Consider the following 18,652-nt stretch of genomic DNA (forward strand, 5'->3'; position numbering starts at 1 on the left):
GGAAGAGGGAAGAGGTGGGGGGAGGAAAGAAGGAAGGAAGGAAGGAAAGAAGGAAGGAAGGGGGGGGGAAGGGAGGGAGGGATGAAGGAAGAGGGAGGGAGAGAGAAACCACAATGGAAGGTAAAGGCTAAGTACTCAAACGGGTAGGTTTAAAAACATGATGACTGGGAGAAAGTGATGCCAATGACAAAAACAGTAATAGTTTGGGAAGGAGATTAAGGTTGGAGAATAAATTGATGAGTTCAGTTCTAACATGTTCCACTTAAAGTGAAGGCAGGACACCCAAGTGAAACATCCAACAGGTAGATGGGTGCTGTAGTGAAACTCAGGGCCAGGCCAGGGCTGGAGCTGCCAGTTGTAGAGTCATGAAAATGTCAGCAAAGCTCTCAGAACGGAAGAAATCTTTAAAGGGTAGGGAAGGAAGAAAAAAGAGAAGCCGCTTCTGGAAACACAAATCTTTGGGTTCCAGGGGGAATGTGATCACAAAACTGAAACGTAAAGGAATTCATGAAGGGCAGCATGAGGAGTGGAGCCGGAAGCTTAGCTTGACCCAGCATGGAAAACCTCACACAGCCTAGACGTGGACAGATCAGCAACTCGATGCCTCCATTCAGGGTCAGTGAAGGTGCCTGAGAAGGAGATGGTGTGATGTCAGGGTGTGCCGTCAGGGCCAAGGGCGAGGAGGAGGGTTCTGAAGAAGAGACCGACAACAGTATAACATGCCCTAGAAGTCACTGCTAATAGGTTAAGACTCTGCTTAGCCTCGTGTCCTAAACAGACATGTGTGCAGGTGATGGTGATGATGAGCAAAGTTGTGGTGAATGAGGTTTGTCTTTCCCTTCAGGGTTTTCTGCTTCCAATTGTCCCCTCCCTGGCTGCTAGTGGTAGTGCCACGGAGAAGACAAAAGAGTAAGGGCTCTGGAGCCAGAGGGCCCTGGGTTCGTATCACCACCACCAGCTGTGAGACTCTGGGAACAGTTCCTCTCTGAGCCTTAGCTTTTTCATCTTTCTAGTGAGGATGGTGACCCCTGCCTCTCAGGGTTGTCGTGAAGATATCAGAGAGCCTCTGAAAAGCCTCTCACTCCACAGATGTTAATTCTCTTTCCCTCCCAAGGCCTCTCACTTTCTGCCCCCTCCCATTCTTATCAGACATTGAGATTGAGGTGCAGTTAGGTTAGCTCTTCAAGGGATATTGGCACTTGTGGAATTCATTTTTAAATTATTCATCTGTTCTTTCCACAAACATGTATTGAACACCTACCATATGTGTCCAGTGTTGGCCTAGGTGCTGGTTGTACAAGGGTGAACAAAACAGATGCACTACACTTCAAAGCTTGTTAGGGAAATTAGCTTTACTGTTCTAAAGTACACACATAGAGGAGAAGACATGCAGAGTAGTAGTTCTCAAACCGCAGCGTGTATGAGAGTCACCTGGAGGGCTCATTAAAACGTTGTTGGGCCCATTCACAGAGTTTCTGATTCCATAAAGCTGGAGGGGAGTCTAGAAATCTGCATTTCAATCAAGCCCCCAGGAGCTGCTCCTACTGCTGCTGGTCCGAGAACCCCACTTTGAGAACCACTGGAATAAAGTATTAAGGAGGAAGGGAAACAGAGCATTAAGAGAGTATTAAGCCAGAAGAATCAGATACCTCTTATCTCGAAGATACGTTGTTCTCCTTGACGAACAAGCTGGGAAGTATTCCAGTTAAGTGCACAAACTCCAGAGATTTTTGGAGGGACAGAGGAATGTGAAGGCTTGGTAACCACAGCTCCCAGATGCTGGAGCCTAGCTGCCTTGGACCCCAGTCCATCTCTTCTCTGCCCACAAACTTCTCCGTGTCCTTCAAGTCTCTATTCAAGTCAAAACCATTTTCTGACAACTTTCCTCATTTTCCCAGGCAGATTTTGGCCATTCCCCACTCTCATAGAACTTAATACATCTCTCTATTATGATAACTGTCTTATTGGACTACGCATTTTTTTTATTGACCCATATTCCCCACTAGACCATGAATTGCTTGATAGGTGGGACTGTGTCTTATTTATTTTGGTATCTCACTTAACCCTTAAATGTTTATTGACTGCCAGACCAACTGGATAAATGGATGTTTAAAGAGTATTAAAATGTATGTGGTGCCAGGAAAAACCTATCACAATTGATATTGTGTGTAGATATTGAGAACTGGGTGCAAGTGCTTTCTTGTCTGACAAAGATGGGTTCAGATCTTTGCTCCACCATTGGCCATGTAATCTTGGATAAATTAATCATTCTGAGCCTCTGTTTTATCATTGGTAAAATAAGGGCAATAATCTTAGCATGTGAGGATTAAATGAGATAATATGCCTAAAATGTTTAGCATGGTGCTTGGCACATAGAAAATATAAAATAAAATAAAATTCAATATTTGATAAAATAGGGGCTTGCCTGGTGGCGCAGTGGTTAAGAATCAGCCTGCTAATGCAAGGGACACGGGTTCAAGCCCTGGTCCGGGAAGATCCCATGTGCCGCGGAGCAACTAAGCCCGTACGCCGCAACTACTGAGCCTGTGCTCTAGAGCCCACAAGCCACAACTGCTGAAGCCTATGCGCCTAGAGCCCGTGAAGCCACCGCAATGAGAAGCCCGCGCACCACAACAAAGAGTAGCCCCCGCTCGCCACAATTAGAGAAAGACAGCGCACAGCAACGAAGACCCAATGCAGCCAAAAATAAATAAATAAATTTTGAAAAATATGATAAAATAAAGCAAAAAGAACAGTTGAAAGATGAAACCATTGGGCTGGGTAAAAGTAACATTGTCAATTAAAGCAATTTACAATACTTGCTTAATAGTTATGCCCAGTTACTAAGTGGCAAAATACTATTTTGCCTATCACTTAATATATATCAAATTAACTGTGATAATTATTTTTCCAACGTTAGACTCTGTTCATTTGTGTTACTCTCAAGTCAAGGAGACTGAAGACTAAGGAAAAGCCATTTGACTTTAGGATGTCATTGATGACTTTTAAGAACCTGATTCAGGGCTTCCCTGGTGGCGCAGTGGTTGAGAATCTGCCTGACAATGCAGGGGATGCGGGTTCGAGCCCTGGTCTGGGAAGATCCCACATGCCGCAGAGCGGCTAGGCCTGTGAGCCACGACTACTGAGCCTGCGCGTCTGGAGCCCGTGCTCCGCAACAAGAGAGGCCGCGACAGTGAGAGGCCCGCGCACCGCGATGAAGAGTGGACCCCGCTCGCTGGAACTGGAGAAAGCCCTCGCACAGAAACGAAGACCCAACACACCCAAAAATAAATAAATAAATAAATTTAAAAAAGGAAAGGAGGGGGGAAATTGATAAATGAAGATTAGTGTTACTATACGTATACAAATACATATTAAAAAAAAAAAAAAAAAAGAACCTGATTCAGAAAAATGGGTGTATGGGAGGATAAGGAAGGATTTTGAAGTGAATAACAGGAGGCCACAAACATAGACAACGTTTTCTGAGAGTGTGTCAACAAATAATCTGAGGCAGATAATGGCACATTTTTTTGAACGATGTATCTGTAGAAAATAAATATTTCCATTGACGTTAGAAGTGTATAAGAAATATGTATATATAATGTATATTATACATTAGTTATATATATATGTGTGTATATATATACCAGATTCAAAATAGTTTTAACACAAAGTACCAGGAATTCTTAAATCTGAAGTCCTGCAATTTTTTTTCTCTACATTCTGTGAAGTAAATGTTCAAATACACATATAGCTCATTTTAATGTTTCCTTCCATGGGTGTTTCCTTTACTAATGGATTCCCAAGCCTATTCCTTTAAGCAGCACTTAAAATATTTCTGTTTTATAGGTTGTCGCTGTTTTAAAGGATAAATATTTTTAAACGGGCAGCACCTTGTGAGAAGAAGAACACTGTCCAATAAATCAGGTTCTAATGACCCAGGCAGGAGAGAGCAAGCAGGACTCTGTCGCTGGCTGAATTGGTCTCAAAAACAGTAATGCACAGGAAACGGATGACAGCAAGTTTCAAAGCACAGCAAAAGCCTCATTAATGCTGAACATTGAAGTCACACTTCAGCTTAAAATTTGCTGAAACAGAAATAAAAACATACATGAGGGCCTTTGGGTCTTCATGTGTACAAGAAAATATGAGTGATGTGTTATTCTGTGGTGTTCTATGATAAGTTTGACTGCTTGTTTTCCAAGGAGCTTTTATCTTTAGATTCATTCTCCAGGCAAGCTCATCTAGTGCACTCCCCCTGGTGTGTTCAAGTGCGCACCAAGGACTTTCCTGCAAACAGAAACCTGGAGAGGGAAGCTTTAAAAAAATTAAAAAAAACAAAACAAAACAAAACCTTTTTGCATTGTAGTTAATGGCCTCTTATTGCTTGTTTGTGGAGAATAAGCACAGTTCAGAAGCATGATAGTAACTAATCAAGAAAAAAAAAGCATTACTTATATATTTTTTGTTTTCCTATTCATTGTTTTGTTTTAGAGAAAATGTATTTTTCTAGTGCAACCAAATTGACAGACCCTTTGCAGAATAAGAAACAAAATGGAATGTTCGTCTACCGTTTCAAAAGACTAAAGTACCTAACATTTTAGAATCTGATCCTATTTTCTAAACTCAATTAATCCATAACTTTCAGATGTAATGAATTGTAAATAGTCAATTATAAGGTGAGCCTTTGGAAGTCTGAAAGCACTTTCTAATGGGGGAAAAATTTCTTTGCAATGACTGGATTTTCACACTAGCCCACAAGTCTAGTTAAGCCATGACATACTTAAAAGGACAGTAGGAATAAAAAGTACTGAGGTAGTGCTATTTAAGGGATGGAAAGAACACAGACATTGGAGCCAAAGAGATTTGAGCCTGAGTTGAATCTTAGGTCAGCTGCTAACCAGTTTTGAAATGTTGGGCAAGTAACTTCACTTCTCCAAGCCTCAGTGGGCTCACCCATATAATGGGGATAATGCTCAGATTCCAGGGTTGCTGCTGTGATGACAGCACATGGATTGAGAGCAGAGACTCTGGAGCCAGATGCAAGTTTTGAATTCTGGCTCTGCCATTTACTTGCTAGGAACCTTGGACTTAACTCCTCCGTGCATCAATTTCCTTATTTTATAAAATGAGAATAAGATAGAAACACCTCTAGAGGTGTTGTGTGGATTGTGTTGGGTTGAGTCAATATATAGAAAGTGTTTGGAATAACACTTGGCATATGATAATCCACTATAGAAGTGTTGGTTATTATTATTATTAGGTGTGCTTCCTGTCTCTTCTTTTTAAAGATTTTTTTTTAATGAAGACTTTTTAAAAAAATTTTTTTTAAATCTATTTATTATTTATTTTTGGCTGTGTTGGGTCTTCGTTTCTGTGCGAGGGCTTTCTCTAGTTGCGGCAAGCGGGGGCCACTCTTCACCGCGATGCGCGGGCCTCTCACTATCGCGGCCTCTCTTGTTGCGGAGCACAGGCTCCAGACACGCAGGCTCAGTAGTTGTGGCTCACGGGCCCAGCCGCTCGGCGGAATGTGGGATCTTCCCAGACCAGGGCTCGAACCTGTGTCCCCTGCATTGGCAGGCAGATTCTCAACCACTGTGCCGCCAGGGAAGCCCCCTGTCTCTTCTTAAACAATAATAACAAACCATCATAAGCTAAAAAAACAAAAAAACAAAAAACTATAGATAGATAATAGAGTTACTTTCCTAAGAAACTAATTTGGTTCATGGTAATTTATCACTATGTATGGAAAAGAAATTTCATCCCCCAGGATGTGCAAATGGAGAAATGGAGAAAGGAGGATTGTGTCTAGCCAAAACCACAATTTCACTTGGTTTAGAAAGAATGTCAAGTGTTACCTATTCTTCACCAGAAGGGAAACAAGCAACAAGTCTCTGCAGCCAGACATAGAAATTATTGTTTTGAGAAAATGGAAAGATCTCAGACGTGCTTGGGCAGGATTATCATTCCACTGCCTTTTAATTACAATTACCATACTAAAAATAGTTGCATTGTACTTCATTCATTCATCATTGCTCAATAGCCCCATTTGCAGAATATGAAAATATGTGATGCCTTGCAAATGAAGACAGCTGGATGCTTAAAACTTGGTCTGAAGTATTAAATAGACTGAAAGTCTTAATGTATTCCTTTTTCCTGGTACAGTGAAATTGTTTTTTGTCAGATATATCCTTAACTCCTAGGATTACGCAGGGGTGGGGGAGGAAATGTGATTTTAAAAGGGAGGTTGCCAACGATTTTAGCTTCACCTACTTGGAAACACTGTACTGAAGCAGGAGTCAGGGCCAGCCATCCAAGATGCCAATATGGCACCCGGTGATAGGAGGAGAGCATGGAGGAGTAGAAGAGGTAGGGATTACATGAGAACACCTAGTAACCTAGTCACCTTCATTTTCTAAAACCTGCTGTCCCCAGGAAGCAGGAAGTCACTGAGAAAAAATATATACTTTGCTCATCTGGGTCCAGACTGGGATCCTTGGTTAAGGTGGTGACGTGGTGTGGTGTATGGGGTTGTGGTGTTACACTGTGGTGGTCCCTTAGCTCTGAATGTTCCTGGGCAGCAAAGTGTCTTCCCCAGAAGCAGGGCTTTAAGCTGGAGAATACTTGAAAGTAAAAATAACACTAAGGACTACTAGTACACTGTTTAAGTTATTTTGAATTCATCTTGGAATTGGAAGTTCACAATGCCACTCTTGGTATTTCTCAGTTTATCGAGACAAAAAGGGGCTCCAAGGCCAAAGAGCAGATCACCTTGGGATTTTCTGGGGATTCCAGCCCAGCCACAGCAAGTCATCTCAAGGGCTATGCAATTTGAAGGTGGATAACTGGTGACTTTAACTAAGGAGAGAAAACCAGAATAACATGAAGTGGTGCCAGAGAACACATAAAGTGTTCTGGGACACTTGGCTCTCCTAGTTTCCTTTTAAAATTATTTTTATTATTATAAACAACTTTGCAGAAAGTTTATCCCATAACCTTCTCCATAAAATTACTGACATATCTCTATGAACATTTACAACTTTGTCCATATGTACACATATTATTTACTAAATTTTATCCACTCTGCATATGATGGGGGTCTTACTTTTCATGTGGCATTACTTGTATTATTTTCTTTGACTTTTTCTGTCTAGTTCTGGTCTAACATTATATTTAACATGTTAAAGGACAGCATAATACCATATCCAGTTGATAAAACAACTTATTTTCTCAAAGGTGAATCAAACTTCTTACTTCTCGGGCTTCCCTGGTGGCGCAGTGGTTCAGAATCCGCCTGCCAATGCAGGGGACACGGGTTCGAGCCCTGGTCTGGGAAGATCCCACATGCCGCGGAGCAACTAAGCCCATGCGCCACAACTACTGAGCCTGTGCTCTAGAGCCCGCGAGCCACAACTACTGAGCCCACATGCCACAACTACTGAAGCCCTCGCGCCTAGCGCCCGTGCTCCGCAACAAGAGAAGCCACTGCAATGAGAAGCCTGTGCAACGCAACGAAGAGTAGCCCCCGCTCGCCACAACTAGGGAAAGCCCATGCGCAGCAACGAAGACCCAACGCAGCCAAAAATAAATAAATAAATAAATTTATTTAAAAAAAAGTAGGATACAAAAGGAAATTTCGGTGTGATAAAAATTAGGTCACAATATAATATAGTTATTAAGGAAATTCGACAAAGAAAATACATCAGTATTTTAACAGGGGTTATATATGTTTAGTGAGATTATAGATTATTTTCATTTTCTTCTTCATGTTTGTAAATTTTTTGTCAATTTTTCGTTGGTTTTATAATCTGGGGGAGAAAAGCAACAGATGTTCTTTTTTCTTTGTTCTTGTTTCTTTCTTTGTTTTTGTTTTTAATTGCAAAGAGAAAGGAGAGATTTGAGTAGCAATCATTCTTTTAATGCACAGACATCTGTGTGCAAAATGAAAATTTTCCTTAGGTGGGTTTTGAATCAGTAGCTTTTATGTGAGAGAAGTAAAGGACCCAGAGTTACTGCAGAGAACCCAAACAGGATTTGTTGCTTGGGATAGTGCTTGGAGATTATTACTATTATTATTATTACTGCCACGTTTTTAAATTGAAGTCTAGTTGATTTACAGTGCTGTGCCCATCTCTGCCATACATCAAAGTGACTCATTTATACACATATAGACATTCTAAGAGATTACTGACTTTTATTTTCAAGAAACAAAGAGAGGGAAGCCCAGTAAAATAAGACAGCTTTACAAGGAATAATGCTTTAAAAAGAGTAGTTTTTCTATTACAAGTGACAGGTTTAAATAATGCCCCCAGTAGTACCACTTACATCTCACTACCCCAACTTTTGACCTTTTAACTGGAATATATATGGTGCATTCTTTTTTTTTTTTTTTTTTCAGTTTTCCTCTTTTATTTTTTTTTTTTTTTTTTTTTTTCATTTTTTTTTTTTTTTTTTCACACACACACACTGTATTTTATTTTTACAAGAGATAAATAGACTGACACCAAGCATTGTACATGGATGACCACAACAAAAGCAACAATGATTGCAATTACCAAACATGAAACACACTCATACTGGTGCATTCTTAATAGCGTGTTCTGGGCCTGTTTGCTGGTTGGCCCTTTCTTTTGTTCATGATGTGTGGGTGTGTGTGTAGGTGTGTGCATGCATTTGTGTAATCCACCTTTATTTTTATGGTCTCTGGATTTTGTGTCAGGCTCAGAAAGGCCTTTCAAGTTTATAAAAATTTTACTCACATTTTCTTCTAATGTTTTTATAGATTGCACTCTTTACATGTAAATCCTAAATAATGGTTGGTTATATTTTAATGTAAAGATTAGGGTAGAGAGCAAGCTTTATGTGTTTCCATATGACTAGCTAGTTGTTTTAACAGCATTTATTGAAAAACCCATATTTTTTCCCAATAATTTAAAATTCACCTTTATATTATACTCAATTTTCATGTCCTTTGGGTCTGTTTCTGGATGGTCTGCCTTTTCATTCACCTATTGGTTTGTTTCTAAACCAATACCAGATTACTTTAATTGCCACACTTCTGTAGTGTGCTTTGATAATGTGTTAGGTCAAATTACCCCCAATCCATGCCCTCTTTTCTTTTTAAAAAGCATATTGTAATTTTTTTTAAGTTAATGTACTTCTTAAATGGCTTGACTTAACACTTCACTTTGCTTTACTAACTAGAAAGTTTCTTTTTTCTTTTTTTAATTTGGAGCATGAATTTTAGTGCTGCTCATTCTAGCAAAGCAGGGCAAAACCTATGCCAGTTTTCTGAAGACAGTGTCTATTTGTTCTTCAGGGCTTCTGTCGAGAAGCAGTGTGGTCACTGGCGCTTTGGCTCCCTCTAGCAAACACCCCTCAGACAAATGGAAAAGCCCTTTTGACATCTGAACACCAAGATCTCTGAAATCTTGGCCATGTAGGCAAACAAGATCTAATCTAAAGCCCAATTACATGGTCTAGGACACATTCCAAATAAGGTATTACTGCTCTCTCATTCTGAGCTGCTAGGACCGTCCCATTCAGAAAGAGCCAAGGGAGTTCATTTTTTAAAAAGTAGCTGAAAGAAACACTGGTTAACCCATCAACGCCTGATCTTTTAAAGTTCCCATTTTTGTACACCCAGATATGTCCACCTTGGTTAAAAAAAATCAAAGCACACATACACATATCAACATAAACCACTTTCAGTTGGGTTGGCTGCTAAGAGATAGCTATGATTCTTTTTCTAATTTCCCCTTAAATAACCAACGTCTTCAAAAAGTGATCTGTTACTCCTTGGTGTCACGTCTTCACTGGTTTCTATCCCTGATTTTCCTAATATCCTACGTCGAGCTTCTGGCCCTAGGAGCAGTTTTAGTGAAACAGCTTTCTTACACTCAGATGCCTTTGTTGCTCTAACCAAAATCTTTTGCTCAAGTGTAAGCTTCCCTCATCTTGCTTCCACACCTGTCTGTTGAGACTTTCTTCCAAAGTTTTTCAAACCGAGCTTTTCACTTTTTCACTCCTCCTTCCTTTGCTCTTATTTCTCTTGTATTTTCTCCTGTTCTGATTCTCTTTCACCTCAGTAGGCACACATCTGGGGACTCTTGCTCAGTCCACACCTCCCACTTTGACAGCTTCTCCTGTTTCTTTCTCTTTCTCTCAGGGGTTGAAAGCATCCACGAAGGACCACGTACAAATGGGGTGGAGGGTAAAGAGCTACAGAAAAAAGAGAATCATCAGGCAGATAGAGAAAAGACCAGTCCAGAGGCCACACAACCCCAGAAAGAGGAGGAGATGAGAACTGTTTAATGCCTAATGGTCCCCCAGTTCTAGTCCTCTGTGAGGATTTGCTGTGCTTCCTACTCTAAGGTTCTGTGTCACCATTGTCTCCTCCCAAGAAATCTCCCCCTTTGGGCTTAAGTTAGTTGAGGAGGCTTCTGTTTCTTGCATTCCCTAAGTTTGAGATGACATCCCTAGCTCTAAGGCATAGTCCTGGATATTCTCCTTTTCTCTACATGAAACCCTAATCAATTGGAAAATTTAAAAAAATAATAATGCTCACCATCTTTGAATTGATGACTCCTGAACCTATGTCTCTAAAATATGAGGCTTATTTGTTTTCCAAAGGAACTGTCCGAAGGAAGAGGCAAATTACTGAAGTAGTTAAGAGTGTGAACTCTGAGGTCAGACTGTCTAAATAGCTTGAGATCTTCAGTTTCCCAATCTGTAAAATGGGAATAATAGAAGTACCTGCCTTAGAGGAATTTGTGAAAATTGAACGAGGTAATGCATATAAAGCTCTTAGAACAGTGCTTGACTCACTGTCAACCTGCAGTAAATATTGTTGTTATTATTACTACTATTAATAGCAACACATTCCTACTTGGCTTTCCACAAGAACTTTAACATGTCCACCTCAGGACTTCTCAACCTCCTTCCAAAGAGAGCATGACTACATAACTTCCTGGTCCTGTCACTGGCTTCTCCATTCAATCCAACAGTCCTGGAATTTGACCTCGGGTCTGTTTGACTTCAGAGCCTGTGCTTATTCCATTAGACCAGCCATTCCCAAATTTGACTGCATCTCAGATCCCAAAGATAGTGAATCAGAATCTTCCAGATTGGGGCTTGAGAGTCTGTGTTTTTTAAAACTCTTCAGTTAATTCTAGTGGATCTAATCATTGAATCAGAGTCTGGGGAATTACTCTGGATTATACTACTTTATCTTCACTAACTTTATCTGTAAAATGGGTGCAGTAATATATCTATTTCATTGAACTGTTAACCTAATATATATTGAATCTTTACTGTGTGCCAGGCATTGTGCTAAGGGCTCTCTATTATCTCCCTTAACTCTCACAACAATCCTGTGAGGTAGATACTAGATTGTCCCTATATTACGGATGAGGAAACTGTGATACAAAAGAGGTTAAGTTACTTGATAAAAGTCGTCCACTTAGCAAGTGTAGAGAGCTAGCGTATCAATTTCTGGGGTTAATGTGATGTGAGGATTACATTAAATAATGCATTTAAATCACCTGGCACACAGTAGGTACTCAATAAAGGTTCTCTTTTCGGGACTTCCCTGGTGGCACAGTGGTTAAGAATCCACCTGCCAATGAAGGGGACACGGGTTCGATCCCTGGTCCAGGAAGATCCCACTGCCGCGGAGCAACTAAGCCCGTGCGCCACTACTGAGCCTGCGCTTTAGAGCCCGCAGGACACAGCTACTGAGCCCGTGTGCCACAACTACTGAAGCCCGCGCGTCTAGAGCCCGTGCTCCACAAAAAGAGAAGCCATTGCAATGAGAAGCCTGCGCACCGTAATGAAGAGTAGCCCCTGCTCGCTGCAACTAGAGAAAGCCCGTGCGCAGCAACGAAGACCCAACGCAGCCAAGGATAAATAAAATTTAAAAAAAAAAAGGTTCTCTTTTCCCTTCCTTTTATCCAAGGGATTCTATTCATGCCCAGTGAATTTTAGACAGAGGACAATACTTCAACCTTATTGGTGGCCAGAGAATTGGAAATTTGGTATTCTAGAAGGTACAAATAAAAGGGAAGCAGGTACCTGAGAAAGATGGAGGTGTTTGGGATCAACAAAGAGAAACACAAGGGAAAACATAATTACATATGGAAGAGCAGGTGCACGTGAGGACAAACAGTAGCTTGGCCACTGAGGGTAGGAAACGGCAGAGTGATAAACTTTAGAAGAGGAAAACCAAGGTATGAAAGTAGAACCACATCATCTCAGGGGGGAAGAGTCCTGAAAGATAACTATTCCAACCCCATTCCCACCATGTGGTCATCCAGTTCTTATTTGGACAATTTGTGTGACAAGAAACTCAACTTATCAAGGCAGAAGAAGCTCTAGTTTTTAGAAAATTCTTCATATTGAGTCATTCTAGAATTTCTACCCACAGGTCCCCCTTCCACCCTGTGGGGCCCTGAAAAATAAGTCTAATTTCTCTTCCATTTGACAGCTCTTCAAATTTATGAAGACAGTTACCTTGTACCCCTGGGGCGAAACCCTCTGCTTCCTTTAATATTTCCTAGTAAGACATAGTTCCCAGCCTTGTTACATCCTGCTCCCTTTTCTGTGCATAGTTTTTCTTTGCCAAGCCTTGATTGGAGACAGTACTCCACGTGCATAATGACAAACACTGGGCAGCATTGTAACCCCACCATGCTTTACATGTTAGACTTCTATAGATGCAGCCTAAATCAGCATTATTTTGGCAGCCACACTTCACTGAGGACTCAGAGTGAGTCATCTAGGACCCTTTAGTCTTACTCTTACATGCATCTGCTAAGCTACCTCTGCCCCCAGCTGCCTTTCAGCAGTTGATTGTCCAGGGCGGGACTCCCCACATTTATCCCTGTTAGAGTCAGCCCATTGCTCCAACATTGCATTTGGCTTATGTTACGTAATGGTATCTCTTTCCCTCCTGGCCTTGTGTTATCTGGAAATTCGGTGCAGATCCTCTGGGTTTTCATTCAGAGCACTGTAATAAAAGTCCCGAAGTCTGGGCCATGGAGAGAGCCTTCTGCCATCCTGATGGTAACTGGTGTGGTCTGAAGGTTTTGAAGTCGAAGGAATCTGGTTTGACTTGTGGCTTTGAGTCAGCTGGTTAAACTTTGAATTTCAGTTTCCTCATCTGTAAAATGGGATTGTGTGGATTAAGGGGGAAGATGCAGGGAAAGCACATAGCATGCAGTAGATGCTGCACAAATATCTACTGCCTCCACCCTTCCTTCAGGTCAGCAAGGATTCATTAATCAGCATCTTTAGGTAATGGTTACTTAACAAGTTATTCGTCCAATTAGTTATATTAGAATCCAGGCTTATATTTCTTCATCTTGTCCACAACATCTTGTCAAGTACATTGTTAAAATCCCACTTACATAGCGTGGTCTCCTCATGAAATCAGGGCAGAGAAGGAGTAAACAGCAGTCAGATTCTACCTGCATGTAAACTTAGGAAAAGTAGTAAGCTACCAATGAAGTTGGTTAACCTTGAAAACGGTCAACATTCAGGCCCCAAGCACATACTGGGCAACTCACTGTGCCTGGCAGTGAGCTGGGGATGGGCTACAATTTTACAATGTTTAAAATGCAGCATCTGTGTTCAAGGAACAAGGCTGGAATTCTAGAGTCATAGGGGCTAGTCTGGGTCACAGGATTGAGTGATTTAGATCTGTTTGTTCACATATCCAGTCAACAAACAAACATGCACCCTCCCCACCCTTCCATTCCTTCCCCCCCTCCTTAGGTCCTAAAGGGGAAGGGCGAGTATAACAAAAAGGACAAGGTCCCTGTATTCAAGGAGTTTAACATCTAAAAGGGTTGGGAGTTCTTTGAGCTAAAGGTCCTCTGTTAAATGCTTGAGATGCAAAAATAAGACAGATTCTCCGTCCTCCAGTACTAAAGTTGTATCTTGTTATGAAATGTCTATTTTCTGTAACTATTTGTTTCCTTCCGTCTCACTCCCTGGACAGCTTTTCTACAGTAAAGACTAGAGCCACCGGGAAGTTGTCTGCCACACAGTAGGTGCGGTCACTGAATGGAATCGCTCCAGGCTTGAGTTTCCGCTTTTGAACAAGAATGACAGCTCCAGTGGGATGCTTGGAGGTCAGGACGAATGAAAAGAACGTAAGAACACTTGGATGGAAAAGCCTTCTGGAAATACTAAGTATTTTTTTCTCTCGTTTGGACTTTGGCAAACCAAGATGTTTTGGGAAGGGTCTGGCACTCTGTGTTCCTAAAATTGGTCTCCTAGATGGAGTTGGAGGAAGGGGAGTGAGGGAATGTTGCTTTCGTCAGGATGTCCCGAGTGAAAAAGGGCGAGGAGGAGTGAGAGCCCTGAGCCAGAAGCAAGTCAGGGACCTAGAGAAGAGGGACATGCCAGGCGACTGCAGTGGCCAAGGCTAGCGGGAGACCTGAGGGGAAAGAGAAGACAGGGGCGAGGAAATCCAGGGAAAGCGCGCGGATTGGTCCTTTCCTTGGGGCGTGCGCTTCTGTGCGCCCAGCGATTGGTGGCGGGAAAGTAGCAGGTAAACCGGCCCCCGCCGCCTCGCCATTGGTCAGCGGCCTCTCTAACTGCCACACAACTGGCCAGCAGGCCGCTGAGCCGCGCGCGGATTGGCCGGGGGCGGCCGCCTAGACCGGCTCCCTTCGGGCGCTAGGATTGGCTGGCGGGAAGAGGCAGGTATCCGGGCTCCGCGACTCCTCCATTGGTGGGCGGGGAAGGGGGGTTGGGCACAGCGATTGGTGGGCGGGGGGCCGGGCCTGGGCCGGCGGGGAGCGGATTGGTCGGAAAGTAGGTTAGTGGTGCGACATTTAGGGAAGGCAGAAAGTAGGTCAGGGACGGAGGTGCCTGTTTACCCGCGCCGGACTCACCGCCGCCGCCGCCGCGGGATCCGAGTGGGGGCGCGGGCGCGGGCGCTCCCGGCGAGCCACGGTGAGTGTCGGGCTGGCCGCGGCCAGCGGCGCGGCCGCGGGCACCCCGTCGGGGCCGTTAGCACCCTGGCAGGCGCGGCGCCTCAGCCGCCGCCCGGGGCGCAGCCCGGCCGCCGGGGAGCCCTGACCGACGTGCCCGCTGCCGGCCTTAAAGGGCCCGTGCCCGCTCCCTGCCCCCACCCGGGCCGCGGGGAGGCTGCGCTCCTTAAAGGCGCCGCGCCCGTCCGCCCCCATCCTCACTCGCGGGGGTTGGCGCTGCGGGGTAGAGCGGGCAGAGGTGCCGCAGGCGCCCTTAAAGGGACTGGGAAGGAGTCCGCGGGAATACCCACCTCCCCTCAACCGGCATCGCTACCTGACCCGGGGGGTGGGGGGGGAGAGGAGGTAGGAGCAGCCAGCTGCCTCTTAAAGGGACAGCTCCACCCTTTGGGAGCAGTGACCCGGCTGAGGGCGAGTCCTAGGATGTATCCCCGGAAGGTTCGGGGACCCCCGAGGCGACCACCCTTGACGGCTGCACCCCAAGGGCGTTGGGCGAGAGATGCTGCTTCTGCCCTTCCTCCGCCTCCTCCACTTCCCTTTCGGGAGCCTGCGGGGCTGGGTGGGGGCGGGGAGGGCGTCTCCGCCGGGCTTGGGGAGTCCGAGCCCCCCCTTGCCCCTTCGGCCCTGTCGCGGGTGCTGCCGCTGCACCCGGGTATTCCCCGCCGGAGATGCGGCCGACCCCAGCCTGCGAACTTTCGTCCGGCCTGCGCCATCTGGGTCCTGGGCAGCCCGGGGAGGATCCCCCTTGGGTTTGCGAGCAGGTGCTCCACGGCACGGGGATGTCGCCCGGCGCCCAGGTGCGGGCCCGCCGCCCGCCCTGGAGTCCTGGAGATCGCAGCGAGTCTGGGTTTAGCACCGGGTTTGACAGATGTCAAAGAAAAAGCTTCCCGCTCACGATTGCCGGACGTTGACAGCCAAGAGAGCTCTTGTTTGCTCCGAGGAATAAGTGGAAGAATAGAAATTAATGCCGACCTTGTGGGGCTCGAGTCAGTCACTCCGAGGGGTCGTGGGAATCGGCTGCGGAACTGAGGGCAGGCGCGGGGGAAGGAAAGGCTGCACTGGACATGGGCGACTGTTGTCAAGTTTGTGCGGGCCGGTGGGATACCAGGCTGTCCCCCCTCACCTCACCTTTCCCATCCTCTTTTCCTTCCCCTGCCTCGGCCCCTTCCGAGTCACCTAGTGTTGTTTTGGCACTTTTGCGCTTGCTGTCTCCTCTCCCTGCTTACATAGCTAGTCCTCGGCAAGGAATTATTAGCCAAGTTTTATTACTCAGCTTCCAGAAATTAGATTTGAAGAAGCATTTCTTGACTGTACGTGTATTTCCAGGATCTTCGTTTTTTAAAAAATCCATAAAAGCTGCCCATTAGCTGCATCTAGTTTCGCACAATGCTTGCTTGTCATTTGTCCTTCTGACATCTGCTGCTGTTCCTTCCTTTAATCTATTTTTATATGACAACTATTATTTTAATTCTTCTTGTCTCATTGATATCAGGATCTGTCAATTTGGGTTGGTGGAGTTTTTAATTAATGTACTGGTTGAATCATGAGCTTAAAATAATCATTGCTGCTCCTGAGCAGTTTTGAATAATCTCATGCTCTCCGTGCTTGCAAGATTTAAAAAAGAAAGAAAAAAAAAATCACTGCTGTTAAATTTGATTTCCATATCAATGAAACTCAAAAATGTTTTTTTTTAACACAAAATTGAATCTTTCACTCCATGCTTTGTTACTGAGTTCACTTTACTAATAAGTCTTTAAAACACTTTGTTGAACATATTTAGAAGGCTTTAAAATTTCCTGGGCAGGATTTGAAATTGCCTGTATCATCTAAAGCTGGCATTTTTCGTTTTGATTGTGGATGTAGCCAGTGAATAATAATAGTAAGTTAAAACTATAGTTAAATTTATACCTTATTCCAACCCCTAGAGTTTAGAAAGAGGGAGAGAGAAAGGAGCAGGTGTGGTAGAAGAGCACTAGCCTGAGAGAATCTCCTGGTTCTAGCCCAGACTTGGGCTTTCATGGCTGTGCTACTTGGGGCAAGTCCCTGAACCTTTCTGAGTTCTACTTGCCTCAGATGGAAAGTGAGGCAGTTGAACTAGGTGATCTCAGAGGTTCCTTCTGCTCTAAAGTTTTGTGCATCTCTAAATATTTAATACAGCTGAATTCAGGTTGGTATTTACCTGCTGGAGCCTCCAGAATATCTGAGCTGAAGTCCTATTTTCTTGGGAAACTTAAACAGATCAACAGATGGTGTTTTAAAGAATCCATTTCAAATGATTTATAAAATGATGAGTACTCAGGAATTTGTCTGCTATTTGCAGAAGAGGTTTGCCTACCACAGAGAGGAAAAGGAAGTGGCCCTACTTTCAGATTTATTGCTCCATACTAACAATCTCTACGCAATTTATATACTAAACAATGGACAGGCACTGTAGAAAGACTTGTTAACAAAATGCATAAGCATATGTAAAAACGAAATATTCTATACCTCTCTTTGGTATAAGGGTTGCCTTCCTTCTATGGGCTTTCTTCTATTTATGAGTCCATCAACTCATGGTGGTTGGAGAAAGTCAAATATTAAAGAAACAGTTTCTGCCCCATATGATGTTACAGTCATAGGTAGTGATTTTCGTTAACATCATGGTAGCAGTTGCAGGGAAGTAATTTTTTACTTCCTTTTTAGCCCTTGAGGTTTAGTTAGGAGCCTGGAAATACAGGTATGTCACCCTTCTCCACAGTCTTTTCTCTCATTGCCACTTCATCATAATACCCAGACTTACCCCAGACACCCTCCCTGGCTTTTCTCCTCCCTCTCTCTCTAAACAAGACCTGCTCTGACTTAAGCTCCCTCAGCATCTCTTCCTTCTGGCTCAGAATGTCTTGTCCCTTTCCCCCATCTCTCCTCTTTTCCTCCCAGTTTGGAAAAAGCAAGTGAATTTCTCCCCTGTTCCCTCTTCTTAGACCCTCAGTTTGGGCAGGAGCCTGGTCTCTGGTAGCAGGACCTGGGACTTGGGTTGGGTGGCGTGTCCTTGGACGAGTGCTAGACTCCTCTGACTGCAGGCTCCTCCTCTGTGGTGTAATGAAGGAGCCTGCCTCCTAGAGTCCCTGTGAGGATCAGGGGAGGTGATGTGGGTAAAATGCCTGGCACACAGGAAGCCCGCCCTCACTGTCTGCTGACACTCCCTCTCAGTGCTGCCAGGGTCCTGTCGGTCCTGTCACTGGAATATCCTTCGTGCTGTTTGCCCTCAGCCTCCTTACCAACCCTAGAAAAGCCCTTGTCTTGATTGAGGAGGGAAAGATGGAAGGGGAGGAAACAGGCCTGCTCTGGGCCGCTGTGCAGTGGGCAGCTTTCATGTGTCTGCACTTGGTGCCCCTGGGTCCCCATGTCTCTCTCTCCCCTCCCTGCCTGGCAGCCTCTCCCAGGGCTGTGAACGGTCACCCCCTCCACTTTCTCACCTGCTCCATTCTTAGCTCCTGCCCTCTCTCTACTATCCTTCTTCATACTTCATCTCAAATATCTCCAATAACTTTAAGTCTTGAATTCCAGGGCCTGATTCTTAGTCCTAAATTGTTGTTCTTGGCCCTTTTGCAGCTTATACCCACCTGTCTTTCCCTCCTTTTTGAAATCTCCTCCTCCCTCAGCCTTTAGGTCACATT

The 18,652-nt window shown here is 44.2% G+C and overlaps 1 protein-coding gene across 6 annotated transcripts in view; it reads left to right on the top strand.

Annotated features, from left to right (window-relative positions):
- Positions 1-14,833: 14,833 nt before the first annotated feature.
- BMAL1 (basic helix-loop-helix ARNT like 1) overlaps positions 14,834-18,652 on the top strand; it is a 103,782-nt gene continuing 99,963 nt past the window's right edge. For 3 of the 6 annotated variants that reach the window (XM_082476002.1, XM_082476003.1, XM_082476007.1), the window contains exon 1: positions 14,835-14,961. The gene's annotated coding sequence lies outside the window, so the exon portion shown is untranslated. Of the gene's footprint in view, positions 14,962-18,652 lie in introns of all 6 variants that reach the window. The other 3 variants (XM_082476005.1, XM_082476006.1, XM_082476004.1) reach the window with 3 other exon arrangements.

The sequence above is a fragment of the Balaenoptera physalus genome (genome assembly GCF_965194825.1).
Source record: "Balaenoptera physalus genome assembly, chromosome: 10".
Classification (NCBI taxonomy): Eukaryota; Metazoa; Chordata; class Mammalia; order Artiodactyla; family Balaenopteridae; genus Balaenoptera; species Balaenoptera physalus.